A 16,088-nucleotide genomic window follows, 5' to 3' on the forward strand; every position below is an offset into this window, starting at 1 on the left:
CTCAGGACACACAGGCCTTCCATTCGAGCATGGAGGGTGAGGGACATGGGTCACCCTCATATACAGGGGTGTGGGCATGGGCAGGATAGGTTGTGGGGGACCCGTCAGGGCATTGCCCGTTTGGAAGCCCGTTCGGAAGGCGAGAGGAGGCGGGGCAGGAAACTCTGCTCAATTTCTTTCCCAGAGGCCTGTGGAGAACCCTTTGCACGTTTGGGCCAGCCGGGCCTGCATCAGCAGATCCTGCTCCACTGGGAAGGGAGAGCCTGTAGGCGTAAATCAAAAAAAGGGGAGAAATCTGCAAATTCTAGTGGCAGACCCATGTTGCCCAGGAAGCAATCAGTTTCTCCTGCTCCCTATAGTGGAAAAAGACATAGGAGGTGTATTTCTCTAGGCAGGGGCTCTGTGTAGATGGCACTTCATTGCTCTGGGAAGCATCCATGCTGGTAGAAGAGTAGCAGCAGACTCCACACCTGAGGCTTGAATGGGGACCGTTGGGGAGGGGCAGTGGGAGGCCGAGGAGGGCGGAGGAAAATGCTTTTCAAAAGCATCTGCACGTTCCTACAAACCTGCTGAAAACCCATACCAGGAATGGGGCTCGAGCCCATGCGGACAAACGTCCATTGGATCTTAAGTCCAACGCCTTAACCACTCGGCCACCCTGGTGAGACCCAAGGATTTACTTTCTTCAACTCCCTTTTTATGCTTGCTGCTGTAGCACCAGCTGTCCAGCAAGAGGTGATTGCAGAGTTAAAAGGCTTTTGCAGGAGGTTAAAAGTAATTGCTTATAACAAACACACTGTGTGACACCTAACTTTCTCCCACTCGGACTTTACCGTTAATTTTTATATTGGAGTTAGCTTAGTCACAATAAGGGGGTGAGCAAGGCAGGCACACTAGAGCATCTACTCCCTGGTGGTCTAGTGGCTAGGATTCGGCGCTTTCACCGCCGCGGCCCGGGTTCGATTCCCGGTCAGGGAAGATCCCTCTAAAGCATAGATTGCTTAATTTGTCTGTGTATCTTTTTTAAAAGAAGGTCTTTAAAAAGGCACCCCTCCCAATAGATGAAAGCGGAGGAATGGGGCTTGTTCTCCTGTGCCCCAGGTTGCTTTGCCCCCATTGACCTAAGCCACCTTTGTGCGCACGCAGTCCCCCACCCAGTCAGGTGCTCTATGTTGGCGTGAAGTGCAGTACCAGCTCAACAGAAAGGTAAATTGCTGGAAAACCCTGCTGTGATGCATACATCTACTTTGGAGCACTCTTCTCCTTTGCACTCTTGAATGGCTTAAGCGCAATGTATTCTTCCAGCAAGCTGAATAACGAGATAGGTGAGAGAAGGTGTACCAGCTGTCTGTGCGCCATCAGCAGCCACTAGGTGTCCCTCTTGGGTTTTCCCGGGGATCCTGATTGTGCAGGAATTCATCGGTTCAGTAGCAAGGGGGAGAGGATGGCCTGTGCCTGGAAGTGACAGGCAGTCTGGTGGCATCATGAGGATTAAGTTCCGATTCATATTTGCTGTAGAATAAAATATGTTTTCAGCCCCCATGAGCTTTGTCACTCGGAGAGCAGTGTATGAACTTTTGCTGCACGGCTCTGGGCTCCCTGGTGGTCTAGTGGTTAGGATTCGGCGCTCTCACCGCCGCGGCCCGGGTTCGAGTCCCTCTTCTGACCTTGAAAGCTTTTCCTTCCCGTAGGTCAGGGCTTCTCAAAATGAAGTTGCTTTTCTGACTCACAATTTGCCTAGCATGACGCAGTATCGCTCAAAATATGATTTTCGCAAGGTTCCTTTAGAGCTGCTTCCCATGGTGGGAGGCAAGGCTCTTGAGCAAGTGAGATCCTGTATTCCGAGGCGCGCTTCCTTTTGTAGGCTTCTGACCCCATGGCCTGTGGCAGGTAGTCCTCCTTTGACTGGGCCGCAGGCTTTGTCTCCAAATGGCGTCCTGGACCCACTGCAACCCACCTGTTTGCTAAAACGGAAGTCTGCCTCTGGGTAAGAAAAAGCTGAGCTGCACGTACGGAAAGCGGCAGAGGCCAGAGGCGGGGAGGGTGTGGCAAGGGCTGCCTGATTTGCATAGTGACCTGTTGCATCTTGGGAATGTACAGGCTTTGGAGCTTAACAGGTTCTGCAGGTGTCTGCCTGGCCTGAGAGATGCCTGTCTGGTGCTCCCCTCAGGACACACAGGCCTTCCATTCGAGCATGGAGGGTGAGGGACATGGGTCACCCTCATATACAGGGGTGTGGGCATGGGCAGGATAGGTTGTGGGGGACCCGTCAGGGCATTGCCCGTTTGGAAGCCCGTTCGGAAGGCGAGAGGAGGCGGGGCAGGAAACTCTGCTCAATTTCTTTCCCAGAGGCCTGTGGAGAACCCTTTGCACGTTTGGGCCAGCCGGGCCTGCATCAGCAGATCCTGCTCCACTGGGAAGGGAGAGCCTGTAGGCGTAAATCAAAAAAAGGGGAGAAATCTGCAAATTCTAGTGGCAGACCCATGTTGCCCAGGAAGCAATCAGTTTCTCCTGCTCCCTATAGTGGAAAAAGACATAGGAGGTGTATTTCTCTAGGCAGGGGCTCTGTGTAGATGGCACTTCATTGCTCTGGGAAGCATCCATGCTGGTAGAAGAGTAGCAGCAGACTCCACACCTGAGGCTTGAATGGGGACCGTTGGGGAGGGGCAGTGGGAGGCCGAGGAGGGCGGAGGAAAATGCTTTTCAAAAGCATCTGCACGTTCCTACAAACCTGCTGAAAACCCATACCAGGAATGGGGCTCGAACCCATGCGGACAAACGTCCATTGGATCTTAAGTCCAACGCCTTAACCACTCGGCCACCCTGGTGAGACCCAAGGATTTACTTTCTTCAACTACCTTTTTATGCTTGCTGCTGTAGCACCAGCTGTCCAGCAAGAGGTGATTGCAGAGTTAAAAGGCTTTTGCAGGAGGTTAAAAGTAATTGCTTATAACAAACACACTGTGTGACACCTAACTTTCTCCCACTCGGACTTTACCGTTAATTTTTATATTGGAGTTAGCTTAGTCACAATAAGGGGGTGAGCAAGGCAGGCACACTAGAGCATCTACTCCCTGGTGGTCTAGTGGCTAGGATTCGGCGCTTTCACCGCCGTGGCCCCGGTTCGATTCCCGGTCAGGGAAGATCCCTCTAAAGCATAGATTGCTTAATTTGTCTGTGTATCTTTTTTAAAAGAAGGTCTTTAAAAAGGCACCCCTCCCAATAGATGAAAGCGGAGGAATGGGGCTTGTTCTCCTGTGCCCCAGGTTGCTTTGCCCCCATTGACCTAAGCCACCTTTGTGCGCACGCAGTCCCCCACCCAGTCAGGTGCTCTATGTTGGCGTGAAGTGCAGTACCAGCTCAACAGAAAGGTAAATTGCTGGAAAACCCTGCTGTGATGCATACATCTACTTTGGAGCACTCTTCTCCTTTGCACTCTTGAATCGCTTAAGCGCAATGTATTCTTCCAGCAAGCTGAATAACGAGATAGGTGAGAGAAGGTGTACCAGCTGTCTGTGCGCCATCAGCAGCCACTAGGTGTCCCTCTTGGGTTTTCCCGGGGATCCTGATTGTGCAGGAATTCATCGGTTCAGTAGCAAGGGGGAGAGGATGGCCTGTGCCTGGAAGTGACAGGCAGTCTGGTGGCATCATTAGGATTAAGTTCCGATTCATATTTGCTGTAGAATAAAATATGTTTTCAGCCCCCATGAGTTTTGTCACTCGGAGAGCAGTGTATGAACTTTTGCTGCACGGCTCTGGGCTCCCTGGTGGTCTAGTGGTTAGGATTCGGCGCTCTCACCGCCGCGGCCCGGGTTCGAGTCCCTCTTCTGACCTTGAAAGCTTTTCCTTCCCGTAGGTCAGGGCTTCTCAAAATGACGTTGCTTTTCTGACTCACAATTTGCCTAGCATGACGCAGTATCGCTCAAAATATGATTTTCGCAAGGTTCCTTTAGAGCTGCTTCCCATGGTGGGAGGCAAGGCTCTTGAGCAAGTGAGATCCTGTATTCCGAGGCGCGCTTCCTTTTGTAGGCTTCTGACCCCATGGCCTGTGGCAGGTAGTCCTCCTTTGACTGGGCCGCAGGCTTTGTCTCCAAATGGCGTCCTGGACCCACTGCAACCCACCTGTTTGCTAAAACGGAAGTCTGCCTCTGGGTAAGAAAAAGCTGAGCTGCACGTACGGAAAGCGGCAGAGGCCAGAGGCGGGGAGGGTGTGGCAAGGGCTGCCTGATTTGCATAGTGACCTGTTGCATCTTGGGAATGTACAGGCTTTGGAGCTTAACAGGTTCTGCAGGTGTCTGCCTGGCCTGAGAGATGCCTGTCTGGTGCTCCCCTCAGGACACACAGGCCTTCCATTCGAGCATGGAGGGTGAGGGACATGGGTCACCCTCATATACAGGGGTGTGGGCATGGGCAGGATAGGTTGTGGGGGACCCGTCAGGGCATTGCCCGTTTGGAAGCCCGTTCGGAAGGCGAGAGGAGGCGGGGCAGGAAACTCTGCTCAATTTCTTTCCCAGAGGCCTGTGGAGAACCCTTTGCACGTTTGGGCCAGCCGGGCCTGCATCAGCAGATCCTGCTCCACTGGGAAGGGAGAGCCTGTAGGCGTAAATCATAAAAAGGGGAGAAATCTGCAAATTCTAGTGGCAGACCCATGTTGCCCAGGAAGCAATCAGTTTCTCCTGCTCCCTATAGTGGAAAAAGACATAGGAGGTGTATTTCTCTAGGCAGGGGCTCTGTGTAGATGGCACTTCATTGCTCTGGGAAGCATCCATGCTGGTAGAAGAGTAGCAGCAGACTCCACACCTGAGGCTTGAATGGGGACCGTTGGGGAGGGGCAGTGGGAGGCCGAGGAGGGCGGAGGAAAATGCTTTTCAAAAGCATCTGCACGTTCCTACAAACCTGCTGAAAACCCATACCAGGAATGGGGCTCGAGCCCATGCGGACAAACGTCCATTGGATCTTAAGTCCAACGCCTTAACCACTCGGCCACCCTGGTGAGACCCAAGGATTTACTTTCTTCAACTCCCTTTTTATGCTTGCTGCTGTAGCACCAGCTGTCCAGCAAGAGGTGATTGCAGAGTTAAAAGGCTTTTGCAGGAGGTTAAAAGTAATTGCTTATAACAAACACACTGTGTGACACCTAACTTTCTCCCACTCGGACTTTACCGTTAATTTTTATATTGGAGTTAGCTTAGTCACAATAAGGGGGTGAGCAAGGCAGGCACACTAGAGCATCTACTCCCTGGTGGTCTAGTGGCTAGGATTCGGCGCTTTCACCGCCGCGGCCCGGGTTCGATTCCCGGTCAGGGAAGATCCCTCTAAAGCATAGATTGCTTAATTTGTCTGTGTATCTTTTTTAAAAGAAGGTCTTTAAAAAGGCACCCCTCCCAATAGATGAAAGCGGAGGAATGGGGCTTGTTCTCCTGTGCCCCAGGTTGCTTTGCCCCCATTGACCTAAGCCACCTTTGTGCGCACGCAGTCCCCCACCCAGTCAGGTGCTCTATGTTGGCGTGAAGTGCAGTACCAGCTCAACAGAAAGGTAAATTGCTGGAAAACCCTGCTGTGATGCATACATCTACTTTGGAGCACTCTTCTCCTTTGCACTCTTGAATGGCTTAAGCGCAATGTATTCTTCCAGCAAGCTGAATAACGAGATAGGTGAGAGAAGGTGTACCAGCTGTCTGTGCGCCATCAGCAGCCACTAGGTGTCCCTCTTGGGTTTTCCCGGGGATCCTGATTGTGCAGGAATTCATCGGTTCAGTAGCAAGGGGGAGAGGATGGCCTGTGCCTGGAAGTGACAGGCAGTCTGGTGGCATCATGAGGATTAAGTTCCGATTCATATTTGCTGTAGAATAAAATATGTTTTCAGCCCCCATGAGCTTTGTCACTCGGAGAGCAGTGTATGAACTTTTGCTGCACGGCTCTGGGCTCCCTGGTGGTCTAGTGGTTAGGATTCGGCGCTCTCACCGCCGCGGCCCGGGTTCGAGTCCCTCTTCTGACCTTGAAAGCTTTTCCTTCCCGTAGGTCAGGGCTTCTCAAAATGAAGTTGCTTTTCTGACTCACAATTTGCCTAGCATGACGCAGTATCGCTCAAAATATGATTTTCGCAAGGTTCCTTTAGAGCTGCTTCCCATGGTGGGAGGCAAGGCTCTTGAGCAAGTGAGATCCTGTATTCCGAGGCGCGCTTCCTTTTGTAGGCTTCTGACCCCATGGCCTGTGGCAGGTAGTCCTCCTTTGACTGGGCCGCAGGCTTTGTCTCCAAATGGCGTCCTGGACCCACTGCAACCCACCTGTTTGCTAAAACGGAAGTCTGCCTCTGGGTAAGAAAAAGCTGAGCTGCACGTACGGAAAGCGGCAGAGGCCAGAGGCGGGGAGGGTGTGGCAAGGGCTGCCTGATTTGCATAGTGACCTGTTGCATCTTGGGAATGTACAGGCTTTGGAGCTTAACAGGTTCTGCAGGTGTCTGCCTGGCCTGAGAGATGCCTGTCTGGTGCTCCCCTCAGGACACACAGGCCTTCCATTCGAGCATGGAGGGTGAGGGACATGGGTCACCCTCATATACAGGGGTGTGGGCATGGGCAGGATAGGTTGTGGGGGACCCGTCAGGGCATTGCCCGTTTGGAAGCCCGTTCGGAAGGCGAGAGGAGGCGGGGCAGGAAACTCTGCTCAATTTCTTTCCCAGAGGCCTGTGGAGAACCCTTTGCACGTTTGGGCCAGCCGGGCCTGCATCAGCAGATCCTGCTCCACTGGGAAGGGAGAGCCTGTAGGCGTAAATCAAAAAAAGGGGAGAAATCTGCAAATTCTAGTGGCAGACCCATGTTGCCCAGGAAGCAATCAGTTTCTCCTGCTCCCTATAGTGGAAAAAGACATAGGAGGTGTATTTCTCTAGGCAGGGGCTCTGTGTAGATGGCACTTCATTGCTCTGGGAAGCATCCATGCTGGTAGAAGAGTAGCAGCAGACTCCACACCTGAGGCTTGAATGGGGACCGTTGGGGAGGGGCAGTGGGAGGCCGAGGAGGGCGGAGGAAAATGCTTTTCAAAAGCATCTGCACGTTCCTACAAACCTGCTGAAAACCCATACCAGGAATGGGGCTCGAACCCATGCGGACAAACGTCCATTGGATCTTAAGTCCAACGCCTTAACCACTCGGCCACCCTGGTGAGACCCAAGGATTTACTTTCTTCAACTACCTTTTTATGCTTGCTGCTGTAGCACCAGCTGTCCAGCAAGAGGTGATTGCAGAGTTAAAAGGCTTTTGCAGGAGGTTAAAAGTAATTGCTTATAACAAACACACTGTGTGACACCTAACTTTCTCCCACTCGGACTTTACCGTTAATTTTTATATTGGAGTTAGCTTAGTCACAATAAGGGGGTGAGCAAGGCAGGCACACTAGAGCATCTACTCCCTGGTGGTCTAGTGGCTAGGATTCGGCGCTTTCACCGCCGTGGCCCCGGTTCGATTCCCGGTCAGGGAAGATCCCTCTAAAGCATAGATTGCTTAATTTGTCTGTGTATCTTTTTTAAAAGAAGGTCTTTAAAAAGGCACCCCTCCCAATAGATGAAAGCGGAGGAATGGGGCTTGTTCTCCTGTGCCCCAGGTTGCTTTGCCCCCATTGACCTAAGCCACCTTTGTGCGCACGCAGTCCCCCACCCAGTCAGGTGCTCTATGTTGGCGTGAAGTGCAGTACCAGCTCAACAGAAAGGTAAATTGCTGGAAAACCCTGCTGTGATGCATACATCTACTTTGGAGCACTCTTCTCCTTTGCACTCTTGAATCGCTTAAGCGCAATGTATTCTTCCAGCAAGCTGAATAACGAGATAGGTGAGAGAAGGTGTACCAGCTGTCTGTGCGCCATCAGCAGCCACTAGGTGTCCCTCTTGGGTTTTCCCGGGGATCCTGATTGTGCAGGAATTCATCGGTTCAGTAGCAAGGGGGAGAGGATGGCCTGTGCCTGGAAGTGACAGGCAGTCTGGTGGCATCATTAGGATTAAGTTCCGATTCATATTTGCTGTAGAATAAAATATGTTTTCAGCCCCCATGAGTTTTGTCACTCGGAGAGCAGTGTATGAACTTTTGCTGCACGGCTCTGGGCTCCCTGGTGGTCTAGTGGTTAGGATTCGGCGCTCTCACCGCCGCGGCCCGGGTTCGAGTCCCTCTTCTGACCTTGAAAGCTTTTCCTTCCCGTAGGTCAGGGCTTCTCAAAATGACGTTGCTTTTCTGACTCACAATTTGCCTAGCATGACGCAGTATCGCTCAAAATATGATTTTCGCAAGGTTCCTTTAGAGCTGCTTCCCATGGTGGGAGGCAAGGCTCTTGAGCAAGTGAGATCCTGTATTCCGAGGCGCGCTTCCTTTTGTAGGCTTCTGACCCCATGGCCTGTGGCAGGTAGTCCTCCTTTGACTGGGCCGCAGGCTTTGTCTCCAAATGGCGTCCTGGACCCACTGCAACCCACCTGTTTGCTAAAACGGAAGTCTGCCTCTGGGTAAGAAAAAGCTGAGCTGCACGTACGGAAAGCGGCAGAGGCCAGAGGCGGGGAGGGTGTGGCAAGGGCTGCCTGATTTGCATAGTGACCTGTTGCATCTTGGGAATGTACAGGCTTTGGAGCTTAACAGGTTCTGCAGGTGTCTGCCTGGCCTGAGAGATGCCTGTCTGGTGCTCCCCTCAGGACACACAGGCCTTCCATTCGAGCATGGAGGGTGAGGGACATGGGTCACCCTCATATACAGGGGTGTGGGCATGGGCAGGATAGGTTGTGGGGGACCCGTCAGGGCATTGCCCGTTTGGAAGCCCGTTCGGAAGGCGAGAGGAGGCGGGGCAGGAAACTCTGCTCAATTTCTTTCCCAGAGGCCTGTGGAGAACCCTTTGCACGTTTGGGCCAGCCGGGCCTGCATCAGCAGATCCTGCTCCACTGGGAAGGGAGAGCCTGTAGGCGTAAATCAAAAAAAGGGGAGAAATCTGCAAATTCTAGTGGCAGACCCATGTTGCCCAGGAAGCAATCAGTTTCTCCTGCTCCCTATAGTGGAAAAAGACATAGGAGGTGTATTTCTCTAGGCAGGGGCTCTGTGTAGATGGCACTTCATTGCTCTGGGAAGCATCCATGCTGGTAGAAGAGTAGCAGCAGACTCCACACCTGAGGCTTGAATGGGGACCGTTGGGGAGGGGCAGTGGGAGGCCGAGGAGGGCGGAGGAAAATGCTTTTCAAAAGCATCCGCACGTTCCTACAAACCTGCTGAAAACCCATACCAGGAATGGGGCTCGAACCCATGCGGACAAACGTCCATTGGATCTTAAGTCCAACGCCTTAACCACTCGGCCACCCTGGTGAGACCCAAGGATTTACTTTCTTCAACTCCCTTTTTATGCTTGCTACTGTAGCACCAGCTGTCCAGCAAGAGGTGATTGCAGAGTTAAAAGGCTTTTGCAGGAGGTTAAAAGTAATTGCTTATAACAAACACACTGTGTGACACCTAACTTTCTCCCACTCGGACCTTACCGTTAATTTTTATATTGGAGTTAGCTTAGTCACAATAAGGGGGTGAGCAAGGCAGTTACACTAGAGCATCTACTCCCTGGTGGTCTAGTGGCTAGGATTCGGCGCTTTCACCGCCGCGGCCTGGGTTCGATTCCCGGTCAGGGAAGATCCCTCTAAAGCATAGATTGCTTAATTTGTCTGTGTATCTTTTTTAAAAGAAGGTCTTTAAAAAGGCACCCCTCCCAATAGATGAAAGCGGAGGAATTGGGCTTGTTCTCCTGTGCCCCAGGTTGCTTTGCCCCCATTGACCTAAGCCACCTTTGTGCGCACGCAGTCCCCCACCCAGTCAGGTGCTCTATGTTGGCGTGAAGTGCAGTACCAGCTCAACAGAAAGGTAAATTGCTGGAAAACCCTGCTGTGATGCATACATCTACTTTGGAGCACTCTTCTCCTTTGCACTCTTGAATCGCTTAAGCGCAATGTATTCTTCCAGCAAGCTGAATAACGAGATAGGTGAGAGAAGGTGTACCAGCTGTCTGTGCGCCATCAGCAGCCACTAGGTGTCCCTCTTGGGTTTTCCCGGGGATCCTGATTGTGCAGGAATTCATCGGTTCAGTAGCAAGGGGGAGAGGATGGCCTGTGCCTGGAAGTGACAGGCAGTCTGGTGGCATCATGAGGATTAAGTTCCGATTCATATTTGCTGTAGAATAAAATATGTTTTCAGCCCCCATGAGCTTTGTCACTCGGAGAGCAGTGTATGAACTTTTGCTGCACGGCTCTGGGCTCCCTGGTGGTCTAGTGGTTAGGATTCGGCGCTCTCACCGCCGCGGCCCGGGTTCGATTCCCGGTCAGGGAAAAGTCCCTCTTCTGACCTTGAAAGCTTTTCCTTCCCGTAGGTCAGGGCTTCTCAAAATGAAGTTGCTTTTCTGACTCACAATTTGCCTAGCATGACGCAGTATCGCTCAAAATATGATTTTCGCAAGGTTCCTTTAGAGCTGCTTCCCATGGTGGGAGGCAAGGCTCTTGAGCAAGTGAGATCCTGTATTCCGAGGCGCGCTTCCTTTTGTAGGCTTCTGACCCCATGGCCTGTGGCAGGTAGTCCTCCTTTGACTGGGCCGCAGGCTTTGTCTCCAAATGGCGTCCTGGACCCACTGCAACCCACCTGTTTGCTAAAACGGAAGTCTGCCTCTGGGTAAGAAAAAGCTGAGCTGCACGTACGGAAAGCGGCAGAGGCCAGAGGCGGGGAGGGTGTGGCAAGGGCTGCCTGATTTGCATAGTGACCTGTTGCATCTTGGGAATGTACAGGCTTTGGAGCTTAACAGGTACTGCAGGTGTCTGCCTGGCCTGAGAGATGCCTGTCTGGTGCTCCCCTCAGGACACACAGGCCTTCCATTCGAGCATGGAGGGTGAGGGACATGGGTCACCCTCATATACAGGGGTGTGGGCATGGGCAGGATAGGTTGTGGGGGACCCGTCAGGGCATTGCCCGTTTGGAAGCCCGTTCGGAAGGCGAGAGGAGGCGGGGCAGGAAACTCTGCTCAATTTCTTTCCCAGAGGCCTGTGGAGAACCCTTTGCACGTTTGGGCCAGCCGGGCCTGCATCAGCAGATCCTGCTCCACTGGGAAGGGAGAGCCTGTAGGCGTAAATCAAAAAAAGGGGAGAAATCTGCAAATTCTAGTGGCAGACCCATGTTGCCCAGGAAGCAATCAGTTTCTCCTGCTCCCTATAGTGGAAAAAGACATAGGAGGTGTATTTCTCTAGGCAGGGGCTCTGTGTAGATGGCACTTCATTGCTCTGGGAAGCATCCATGCTGGTAGAAGAGTAGCAGCAGACTCCACACCTGAGGCTTGAATGGGGACCGTTGGGGAGGGGCAGTGGGAGGCCGAGGAGGGCGGAGGAAAATGCTTTTCAAAAGCATCTGCACGTTCCTACAAACCTGCTGAAAACCCATACCAGGAATGGGGCTCGAACCCATGCGGACAAACGTCCATTGGATCTTAAGTCCAACGCCTTAACCACTCGGCCACCCTGGTGAGACCCAAGGATTTACTTTCTTCAACTACCTTTTTATGCTTGCTGCTGTAGCACCAGCTGTCCAGCAAGAGGTGATTGCAGAGTTAAAAGGCTTTTGCAGGAGGTTAAAAGTAATTGCTTATAACAAACACACTGTGTGACACCTAACTTTCTCCCACTCGGACTTTACCGTTAATTTTTATATTGGAGTTAGCTTAGTCACAATAAGGGGGTGAGCAAGGCAGGCACACTAGAGCATCTACTCCCTGGTGGTCTAGTGGCTAGGATTCGGCGCTTTCACCGCCGTGGCCCCGGTTCGATTCCCGGTCAGGGAAGATCCCTCTAAAGCATAGATTGCTTAATTTGTCTGTGTATCTTTTTTAAAAGAAGGTCTTTAAAAAGGCACCCCTCCCAATAGATGAAAGCGGAGGAATGGGGCTTGTTCTCCTGTGCCCCAGGTTGCTTTGCCCCCATTGACCTAAGCCACCTTTGTGCGCACGCAGTCCCCCACCCAGTCAGGTGCTCTATGTTGGCGTGAAGTGCAGTACCAGCTCAACAGAAAGGTAAATTGCTGGAAAACCCTGCTGTGATGCATACATCTACTTTGGAGCACTCTTCTCCTTTGCACTCTTGAATCGCTTAAGCGCAATGTATTCTTCCAGCAAGCTGAATAACGAGATAGGTGAGAGAAGGTGTACCAGCTGTCTGTGCGCCATCAGCAGCCACTAGGTGTCCCTCTTGGGTTTTCCCGGGGATCCTGATTGTGCAGGAATTCATCGGTTCAGTAGCAAGGGGGAGAGGATGGCCTGTGCCTGGAAGTGACAGGCAGTCTGGTGGCATCATTAGGATTAAGTTCCGATTCATATTTGCTGTAGAATAAAATATGTTTTCAGCCCCCATGAGTTTTGTCACTCGGAGAGCAGTGTATGAACTTTTGCTGCACGGCTCTGGGCTCCCTGGTGGTCTAGTGGTTAGGATTCGGCGCTCTCACCGCCGCGGCCCGGGTTCGAGTCCCTCTTCTGACCTTGAAAGCTTTTCCTTCCCGTAGGTCAGGGCTTCTCAAAATGACGTTGCTTTTCTGACTCACAATTTGCCTAGCATGACGCAGTATCGCTCAAAATATGATTTTCGCAAGGTTCCTTTAGAGCTGCTTCCCATGGTGGGAGGCAAGGCTCTTGAGCAAGTGAGATCCTGTATTCCGAGGCGCGCTTCCTTTTGTAGGCTTCTGACCCCATGGCCTGTGGCAGGTAGTCCTCCTTTGACTGGGCCGCAGGCTTTGTCTCCAAATGGCGTCCTGGACCCACTGCAACCCACCTGTTTGCTAAAACGGAAGTCTGCCTCTGGGTAAGAAAAAGCTGAGCTGCACGTACGGAAAGCGGCAGAGGCCAGAGGCGGGGAGGGTGTGGCAAGGGCTGCCTGATTTGCATAGTGACCTGTTGCATCTTGGGAATGTACAGGCTTTGGAGCTTAACAGGTTCTGCAGGTGTCTGCCTGGCCTGAGAGATGCCTGTCTGGTGCTCCCCTCAGGACACACAGGCCTTCCATTCGAGCATGGAGGGTGAGGGACATGGGTCACCCTCATATACAGGGGTGTGGGCATGGGCAGGATAGGTTGTGGGGGACCCGTCAGGGCATTGCCCGTTTGGAAGCCCGTTCGGAAGGCGAGAGGAGGCGGGGCAGGAAACTCTGCTCAATTTCTTTCCCAGAGGCCTGTGGAGAACCCTTTGCACGTTTGAGCCAGCCGGGCCTGCATCAGCAGATCCTGCTCCACTGGGAAGGGAGAGCCTGTAGGCGTAAATCAAAAAAAGGGGAGAAATCTGCAAATTCTAGTGGCAGACCCATGTTGCCCAGGAAGCAATCAGTTTCTCCTGCTCCCTATAGTGGAAAAAGACATAGGAGGTGTATTTCTCTAGGCAGGGGCTCTGTGTAGATGGCACTTCATTGCTCTGGGAAGCATCCATGCTGGTAGAAGAGTAGCAGCAGACTCCACACCTGAGGCTTGAATGGGGACCGTTGGGGAGGGGCAGTGGGAGGCCGAGGAGGGCGGAGGAAAATGCTTTTCAAAAGCATCCGCACGTTCCTACAAACCTGCTGAAAACCCATACCAGGAATGGGGCTCGAACCCATGCGGACAAACGTCCATTGGATCTTAAGTCCAACGCCTTAACCACTCGGCCACCCTGGTGAGACCCAAGGATTTACTTTCTTCAACTCCCTTTTTATGCTTGCTTCTGTAGCACCAGCTGTCCAGCAAGAGGTGATTGCAGAGTTAAAAGGCTTTTGCAGGAGGTTAAAAGTAATTGCTTATAACAAACACACTGTGTGACACCTAACTTTCTCCCACTCGGACCTTACCGTTAATTTTTATATTGGAGTTAGCTTAGTCACAATAAGGGGGTGAGCAAGGCAGTTACACTAGAGCATCTACTCCCTGGTGGTCTAGTGGCTAGGATTCGGCGCTTTCACCGCCGCGGCCTGGGTTCGATTCCCGGTCAGGGAAGATCCCTCTAAAGCATAGATTGCTTAATTTGTCTGTGTATCTTTTTTAAAAGAAGGTCTTTAAAAAGGCACCCCTCCCAATAGATGAAAGCGGAGGAATTGGGCTTGTTCTCCTGTGCCCCAGGTTGCTTTGCCCCCATTGACCTAAGCCACCTTTGTGCGCACGCAGTCCCCCACCCAGTCAGGTGCTCTATGTTGGCGTGAAGTGCAGTACCAGCTCAACAGAAAGGTAAATTGCTGGAAAACCCTGCTGTGATGCATACATCTACTTTGGAGCACTCTTCTCCTTTGCACTCTTGAATCGCTTAAGCGCAATGTATTCTTCCAGCAAGCTGAATAACGAGATAGGTGAGAGAAGGTGTACCAGCTGTCTGTGCGCCATCAGCAGCCACTAGGTGTCCCTCTTGGGTTTTCCCGGGGATCCTGATTGTGCAGGAATTCATCGGTTCAGTAGCAAGGGGGAGAGGATGGCCTGTGCCTGGAAGTGACAGGCAGTCTGGTGGCATCATGAGGATTAAGTTCCGATTCATATTTGCTGTAGAATAAAATATGTTTTCAGCCCCCATGAGCTTTGTCACTCGGAGAGCAGTGTATGAACTTTTGCTGCACGGCTCTGGGCTCCCTGGTGGTCTAGTGGTTAGGATTCGGCGCTCTCACCGCCGCGGCCCGGGTTCGATTCCCGGTCAGGGAAAAGTCCCTCTTCTGACCTTGAAAGCTTTTCCTTCCCGTAGGTCAGGGCTTCTCAAAATGAAGTTGCTTTTCTGACTCACAATTTGCCTAGCATGACGCAGTATCGCTCAAAATATGATTTTCGCAAGGTTCCTTTAGAGCTGCTTCCCATGGTGGGAGGCAAGGCTCTTGAGCAAGTGAGATCCTGTATTCCGAGGCGCGCTTCCTTTTGTAGGCTTCTGACCCCATGGCCTGTGGCAGGTAGTCCTCCTTTGACTGGGCCGCAGGCTTTGTCTCCAAATGGCGTCCTGGACCCACTGCAACCCACCTGTTTGCTAAAACGGAAGTCTGCCTCTGGGTAAGAAAAAGCTGAGCTGCACGTACGGAAAGCGGCAGAGGCCAGAGGCGGGGAGGGTGTGGCAAGGGCTGCCTGATTTGCATAGTGACCTGTTGCATCTTGGGAATGTACAGGCTTTGGAGCTTAACAGGTACTGCAGGTGTCTGCCTGGCCTGAGAGATGCCTGTCTGGTGCTCCCCTCAGGACACACAGGCCTTCCATTCGAGCATGGAGGGTGAGGGACATGGGTCACCCTCATATACAGGGGTGTGGGCATGGGCAGGATAGGTTGTGGGGGACCCGTCAGGGCATTGCCCGTTTGGAAGCCCGTTCGGAAGGCGAGAGGAGGCGGGGCAGGAAACTCTGCTCAATTTCTTTCCCAGAGGCCTGTGGAGAACCCTTTGCACGTTTGGGCCAGCCGGGCCTGCATCAGCAGATCCTGCTCCACTGGGAAGGGAGAGCCTGTAGGCGTAAATCAAAAAAAGGGGAGAAATCTGCAAATTCTAGTGGCAGACCCATGTTGCCCAGGAAGCAATCAGTTTCTCCTGCTCCCTATAGTGGAAAAAGACATAGGAGGTGTATTTCTCTAGGCAGGGGCTCTGTGTAGATGGCACTTCATTGCTCTGGGAAGCATCCATGCTGGTAGAAGAGTAGCAGCAGACTCCACACCTGAGGCTTGAATGGGGACCGTTGGGGAGGGGCAGTGGGAGGCCGAGGAGGGCGGAGGAAAATGCTTTTCAAAAGCATCTGCACGTTCCTACAAACCTGCTGAAAACCCATACCAGGAATGGGGCTCGAACCCATGCGGACAAACGTCCATTGGATCTTAAGTCCAACGCCTTAACCACTCGGCCACCCTGGTGAGACCCAAGGATTTACTTTCTTCAACTACCTTTTTATGCTTGCTGCTGTAGCACCAGCTGTCCAGCAAGAGGTGATTGCAGAGTTAAAAGGCTTTTGCAGGAGGTTAAAAGTAATTGCTTATAACAAACACACTGTGTGACACCTAACTTTCTCCCACTCGGACTTTACCGTTAATTTTTATATTGGAGTTAGCTTAGTCACAATAAGGGGGTGAGCAAGGCAGGCACACTAGAG

At 52.2% G+C, this 16,088-nt stretch overlaps 17 non-coding genes across 17 annotated transcripts; 9 read left to right on the plus strand and 8 right to left on the minus strand.

Moving 5' to 3' along the window:
• Positions 1 to 580: 580 nt before the first annotated feature.
• Positions 581 to 663, minus strand: TRNAL-UAA (transfer RNA leucine (anticodon UAA)). Its single transcript has one exon. It is a non-coding gene; the product is annotated as a tRNA-Leu (tRNA).
• A 243-nt stretch (positions 664 to 906) lies between these two features.
• TRNAE-UUC (transfer RNA glutamic acid (anticodon UUC)) lies at positions 907 to 978 on the plus strand. Its single transcript has one exon. It is a non-coding gene; the product is annotated as a tRNA-Glu (tRNA).
• Positions 979 to 2,745: 1,767 nt separating this feature from the next.
• TRNAL-UAA (transfer RNA leucine (anticodon UAA)) lies at positions 2,746 to 2,828 on the minus strand. Its single transcript has one exon. It is a non-coding gene; the product is annotated as a tRNA-Leu (tRNA).
• A 243-nt stretch (positions 2,829 to 3,071) lies between these two features.
• TRNAE-UUC (transfer RNA glutamic acid (anticodon UUC)) lies at positions 3,072 to 3,143 on the plus strand. Its single transcript has one exon. It is a non-coding gene; the product is annotated as a tRNA-Glu (tRNA).
• A 1,767-nt stretch (positions 3,144 to 4,910) lies between these two features.
• Positions 4,911 to 4,993, minus strand: TRNAL-UAA (transfer RNA leucine (anticodon UAA)). Its single transcript has one exon. It is a non-coding gene; the product is annotated as a tRNA-Leu (tRNA).
• Positions 4,994 to 5,236: 243 nt separating this feature from the next.
• On the plus strand, positions 5,237 to 5,308 carry TRNAE-UUC (transfer RNA glutamic acid (anticodon UUC)). Its single transcript has one exon. It is a non-coding gene; the product is annotated as a tRNA-Glu (tRNA).
• A 1,767-nt stretch (positions 5,309 to 7,075) lies between these two features.
• TRNAL-UAA (transfer RNA leucine (anticodon UAA)) lies at positions 7,076 to 7,158 on the minus strand. Its single transcript has one exon. It is a non-coding gene; the product is annotated as a tRNA-Leu (tRNA).
• Positions 7,159 to 7,401: 243 nt separating this feature from the next.
• TRNAE-UUC (transfer RNA glutamic acid (anticodon UUC)) lies at positions 7,402 to 7,473 on the plus strand. The gene has a single exon. It is a non-coding gene; the product is annotated as a tRNA-Glu (tRNA).
• A 1,767-nt stretch (positions 7,474 to 9,240) lies between these two features.
• Positions 9,241 to 9,323, minus strand: TRNAL-UAA (transfer RNA leucine (anticodon UAA)). The gene has a single exon. It is a non-coding gene; the product is annotated as a tRNA-Leu (tRNA).
• A 243-nt stretch (positions 9,324 to 9,566) lies between these two features.
• TRNAE-UUC (transfer RNA glutamic acid (anticodon UUC)) lies at positions 9,567 to 9,638 on the plus strand. The gene has a single exon. It is a non-coding gene; the product is annotated as a tRNA-Glu (tRNA).
• Positions 9,639 to 10,256: 618 nt separating this feature from the next.
• On the plus strand, positions 10,257 to 10,328 carry TRNAE-CUC (transfer RNA glutamic acid (anticodon CUC)). The gene has a single exon. It is a non-coding gene; the product is annotated as a tRNA-Glu (tRNA).
• Positions 10,329 to 11,422: 1,094 nt separating this feature from the next.
• Positions 11,423 to 11,505, minus strand: TRNAL-UAA (transfer RNA leucine (anticodon UAA)). The gene has a single exon. It is a non-coding gene; the product is annotated as a tRNA-Leu (tRNA).
• Positions 11,506 to 11,748: 243 nt separating this feature from the next.
• On the plus strand, positions 11,749 to 11,820 carry TRNAE-UUC (transfer RNA glutamic acid (anticodon UUC)). The gene has a single exon. It is a non-coding gene; the product is annotated as a tRNA-Glu (tRNA).
• A 1,767-nt stretch (positions 11,821 to 13,587) lies between these two features.
• Positions 13,588 to 13,670, minus strand: TRNAL-UAA (transfer RNA leucine (anticodon UAA)). The gene has a single exon. It is a non-coding gene; the product is annotated as a tRNA-Leu (tRNA).
• Positions 13,671 to 13,913: 243 nt separating this feature from the next.
• Positions 13,914 to 13,985, plus strand: TRNAE-UUC (transfer RNA glutamic acid (anticodon UUC)). The gene has a single exon. It is a non-coding gene; the product is annotated as a tRNA-Glu (tRNA).
• A 618-nt stretch (positions 13,986 to 14,603) lies between these two features.
• Positions 14,604 to 14,675, plus strand: TRNAE-CUC (transfer RNA glutamic acid (anticodon CUC)). The gene has a single exon. It is a non-coding gene; the product is annotated as a tRNA-Glu (tRNA).
• A 1,094-nt stretch (positions 14,676 to 15,769) lies between these two features.
• Positions 15,770 to 15,852, minus strand: TRNAL-UAA (transfer RNA leucine (anticodon UAA)). The gene has a single exon. It is a non-coding gene; the product is annotated as a tRNA-Leu (tRNA).
• Between the last annotated feature and the right edge of the window lie 236 nt (positions 15,853 to 16,088).

This window comes from Lissotriton vulgaris, chromosome 4_1 (assembly GCF_964263255.1).
Source record: "Lissotriton vulgaris chromosome 4_1, aLisVul1.2, whole genome shotgun sequence".
In the NCBI taxonomy this organism is placed as follows: Eukaryota; Metazoa; Chordata; class Amphibia; order Caudata; family Salamandridae; genus Lissotriton; species Lissotriton vulgaris.